General features: G+C 37.6%; 1 protein-coding gene across 5 annotated transcripts in view; it reads left to right on the forward strand.

Annotated features, from left to right (window-relative positions):
- The window catches only part of RNPC3 (RNA binding region (RNP1, RRM) containing 3), a 19,688-nt gene extending 16,096 nt beyond the window's left edge, over positions 1–3,592 (forward strand). The window contains exons 15-16 of one of the 5 annotated variants that reach the window (XR_015742940.1): positions 2,486–3,193; positions 3,386–3,592. The gene's annotated coding sequence lies outside the window, so the exon portion shown is untranslated. The other 4 variants (XM_087930271.1, XM_026700425.2, XM_026700426.2 and 1 more) reach the window with 4 other exon arrangements.
- The last annotated feature ends 1,354 nt before the right edge of the window (positions 3,593–4,946 follow it).

Genomic DNA, 4,946 nt, shown 5'->3' on the forward strand with positions numbered 1-4,946 from the left:
TGAGATCCTGGATACTGAATTTGTAGGCATCCAATCACATCAAACGGCACATCTAGCTATGCTGGATGCACATTTATTAGATTTTTTAAAATACCACCTTTATTACTTTGTAGATAATTCAAGGCAGCAAACATACACAATACTCTTCTTCCTATTTTTCCTACAGCTACCCTGTGAGGTGGGTTGGGGGCTAAGAGAGAGTGACTGGCCCAAATGCGTCAGACCATCTAGATCATGGCTGTCAAACTCATGGCTTTCGGGTCAGATGCGTCACATGCTGGCCACGCCTCCGTCCAGTTTAGTGAAGGGGAAAAGGTCCCGATATGTCATGTGACAACAAAGTGATGACAAGAGTTTGACACCCCGATCTAGATGTATATCGGCAGGTAGGGGACTGTCTTCTTAGCTTATTAATTGACTTGGATTAGAACACCAGTCATTCTTGATCATTAAATTTAAGATTTATTGAACCTTGGGAATAGCAAATGTTTCAGCATTGGATACCGTCACATGTATTATACTACGATGTGGATACCTAAACATAAATAATAACTTTTTAAAAAGATCAAAATCTCAAAATGAGTTTTCAACACTCACCTCTAATCTTGTATGTTTTTGGTATTGTTTCCTCAACTTGTGGCCATTTCTCTTTAATGTTTTTAATATCCTTAAAGCAGAGATTTCACCAATAATGAGTAATGATGTCAGAGCCCAGAGGTTTTTTTTACCACTTGGCTTGACTAGATTGTTTTCACCCTTAAAGTAGCTAGTAACATTTTAAATATTTTAAATATGTCTTAGCTAATTAAAAATTCTGATAATAATTTTTTAAACTTTTCTTCAAAAAAAAAAGGATAAATAATTTTTACGGATATAAAAATAACGATTAGAAAAGAATTTCAGTTTTTTCTTTTCATTTCAGATAGGCTGGAATGCTCTTTTAAATCCACTGCATATCAGAAAGTGCCTGGGGCCAAATTTAAAAGTTTTCTTCCCGATAAACCCTTTTTGTAAGCACACAGAGTCATTAATGTTCACATACTGCTTGCTCTTTCAAATGGTTAGTAAGCTCACCCAGGATCAATGAAACTCATCTTTCAAGTCCAACCTCAGTCATGGAAGTTCACCAGGTGAACTTGATTCAGTCACTTCTATTCTCAAATTGATTGTAGGCAATTTGTGGGCAAAATCAGAGGAGGGAATGCTTTGTATGCCATTTGGAACATACTTGACGGTGAAATAGAAAACTGACAATAAAATAATAGGTGTTCTGCTTGTTGCTGTTCAGTCGTTTCTCAAATTATGAAGAAAGGTTAAGGATTCACCAGCTTCTCTACTGCCAGATTATTTAAGTAATAGCTGATCAGTGAGGAAGGAAGCTGCTTCAACGACCTGGTCAACCCTGTAAGTCTGCGGAAAAAGCAGAGCATTATGTCCTTTAGTTCAGTATCAAAAAGACAGAAACTAACCCAGCCCTGCAGGGAAAAAAAGCCAAGCTTGATGACTGAAGCTTTTTTATAAATTCATAGGTTAGGATAGTGCTCATAAGCACTCAAACCTTAATTAGTTATCCATTGTACAGTGTAAATATGCGTGTGTGCCATTCTCATGAGATCATCAGGTCTCAAGAGATTTAAGTAAACTTCCATTAATTTCATAAACTTAGAACCATTTTTTTGTAGCTGTTGAGAGATTTAGTGCTTATCGCTCCTTTGTTTGATAGATAAGGCTACACCCTGATGGTCTGTTTAGAAGTGTTTCTAAAATTTCCTCCACAATAACAGAACTATTTCTTAGCTCCTTTTCCTCTCCTTTTCTACGGCTGAGAGTTAAATCAAGGATAATTCTTGTCTTTGTGCATAGTTCCCATTCTATGCCAGATTTCACGACTAGAAAAAACCCTTATAGGTAACCTTAATGAACACATTTTTATTGTGTCTGCATGTGGTGCTACGCTTATAGTGTTTATAAGCAAAATCAGAAGGTATACATTTAACTGCAGAGTCAAGGGAAATCTATATTATGAAAATGCTCCCCCCTCCATTTTATCTCTGGGTGTATGCTGAAGAAGTACAGAGTAGTTTACAAACGCTGTTGTGACAAGAGTGGGTTCCTGCTGTGTAATTTCACTGAATATATTTTGAACAAATATATTTATGTTGTGTAAGCAGCATTTAGACTGGATCATAGTTATGGGTTCTAGCTGTACGTTGCTTAGCTTCTGCCAAAGATTGTCACCTTGGAAAACAGCACAAAAAGTGAGAAAGCTTAACAAAATTGACGTAGTGCTTTTTTTTTTCAAAAACAATGTCAGGTAACATAAAATAGTGTAAAATATTTGTTGTAGATTTCAGATGTTGTGCCCATTTCTTTAAGTTATATCTGGTTACAAATTTTTAAATGATGATCACTATTTCAAAATTGGCAGTCTAGATGAAAACCAGAGAATAAAAGGATTAAACCACATTCTGCTGTTCTTCTTTAGAAACATTCCTGCGTAAATACTGCAGTAATACTGTGTCATGAAAAGTGTATCCTTTCTTGTATCCTTTTTGTGTATCTTTTTGGAAAAAAACTTATTTTCTAGCATTGGCATAGACAAAAAGTTGTAATGCAGGCTAAAATAGTAAATCATTCTTCTTTCATTTAACAGGGCACCCATAGAGGTTTCTAGCCTTTAAATGTGCCTTTTAAAATCCCAATTATGGCCGCCAGGCCTTCAGTAAGTGTAAGTGCTCTGCTTACGTTGGTAGAGCTTAAATGCTGTACTGTATACTAACTGATGGCCTGGACTCAAGTAACCGCTGCACTAAAATTACATTAAAGAATAATGACTTCCAATATCCAGGGAAAAAATGAAGTCTTTATGTAGTTATGTGCTTATTCTGATCTACAACTCAGCTGTTACTGTCATGTATTTTATTTATTTATTTGATTTCTGTAGCTGCCCATCTCAGCAAGGTCGGCGTTGTACACCATGAAATATAAAACCCACCATTTTTGCTTACAATTTTGTTCTCTATGTAACAGAGTAAAACACAATAGCACTTAAAGAACATTTGATTCAGAACTGGCCTTCAACAAATAGAAGGGCTTCTTCCTTGAATAAAAGGGACTGTAAGCTAGAGGATACTTGTAGCGGAGAAAGGAAAGAGACACAGTTCTGGCCCTAGACTACTTCTTGCCCTTTGGGGCGAGTGTCCCAGTTTTCAGGTGCAGATTTGCAAGAAGGAAAATAAACAGTTATTTCCTTTCCTCCTATGGGAGCATCCTCCCGCTCAGTAGAATTTCACCCAACAGAAATATGGGTTCAGGAAAAAAAAAGTTTGAAGTCTTTTCTGTTGTGTAATATATGGGTGTTTAATGCATTTTTAAATTATTCCAGGTGTGTTTTTGAGTTCCGTGTCTTACAAGTGTGTTCGAGCTCTGGGAAGAAGATGCATGGTAGCAGAACTGTTTGAATAGTATGTAAAAGTACCCCAAATACCATACAACATTCTGGTAATTATAGGTGCATCTATCTTTTTAAACAAAACTTCCAACTTGTGGAAAATGCTTCATTTAAAGTTCTAATAAAATATTCTGTTTTGCATTGTGGTTTCACCAAAGCACATTTTTTTTTTTGTCTGACATCAAGCCAGAACATGGAACAAAATATCTCAAGGGGCATCTGATCTTTGAAACTTCTTAGAAAGGGGGTTTATTGACTTGGGGCGTGGAGAAAGAGAAGAGGTAAAATGAACTGTGCCCTGATGCATAATTTCTTTTTGTGGGTGTAGCTGCTGGAAGTGCTGTGCTCCCACTTGATCCTTTTCCTTGCATTGTCAGAGTGTCTGCCCTTTGAATGGTGTTGCCATAACAGCATAAAAGAAGAGGATCAAAAGGAAGAAGACATTATGAATTGGGTCGTGACTCAGCATCAATTCTGTTGGAATTGTTAACTTATTAAACAAGATTAAAAGCATTCCGGCGATCTCCTTGGGGCTGGAACCCAGTTCACTGGATAACCCTGATAGGCCATAGATCCTATACTCTGATATGATATGATATGATCTGGAGACGAGGGGGACTCCAGGAAGTTAGCAAAAACCCGGGATGTGGGTGGGTGGTGGAGCTACATAGGGTGGACTTGCTTATCCCTATCTGAAGTTCTTCAGAGCTAGCAATGGATGGAGATGAAGAAGAGAATTACTCCAGCAAAACAAGTTGGAGGACAAACGAAATGTCATGAAGATTGGTAACAGCAAGAAAAGCTTCAGAAGAAGATTTTAAAAAAAAAGGGAAAAGGCTGGCCCTGGCCTAATGCATAGAGTTGGTAAAAGGTTTATAGTCCTAAAAAGATTTTTCAGGCTTTTGATTATGAAAAGATATTTCCAGGAACAATAAATACTGACAAATGTATAGATCTGATAAGGGGAAAAAGTGGTATAAGGTGGATCAACTCTGATCATTATCTTATAAAGGTAATTTTCCCTATCCTGTAGTCAGCAGTGCAAATTGGGAGAGCTGTGGGGAGGGCAATGTCAGTGTAATCTTAGTTTGGAAAGAGCTGTGCACAGGGTATCGTGGAAGGAGCTACTGAAGACAGGCATCCTGCTTTTCTTCCAATTGGGACTTTTGCCTCACTAGGCATACCTGCCAATCTACTACTACTGCAAATGTTTATTGGCATTAACTGAAAAGATTTGTTCCTTGCAATAGGGATTTTGACTTCTTGACTTCACCGTAATTTTAAACCTGTGCTTTCCTTGAATGAAATTGGGGTATAATTGAGGGTGAGTGGATGTCAGATGTATCTAGAGAGGAAGATCTGATGAGGCCATCTGCCATTTTTTTGTGACGTCTACACAGACTCTGTTCCATAGTGCAAGATGAGAATTAGTGGTCCTTTTGTTCAGTGGCTTAGGAAGTTGGGCATTACAGTGGTTGGTTCTCTCTATCCTCTC

The sequence above is a fragment of the Pseudonaja textilis genome, chromosome 3, assembly GCF_049901715.1.
Source record: "Pseudonaja textilis isolate UNSWEBS1 chromosome 3, rPseTex1.2, whole genome shotgun sequence".
NCBI lineage: Eukaryota > Metazoa > Chordata > Lepidosauria > Squamata > Elapidae > Pseudonaja > Pseudonaja textilis.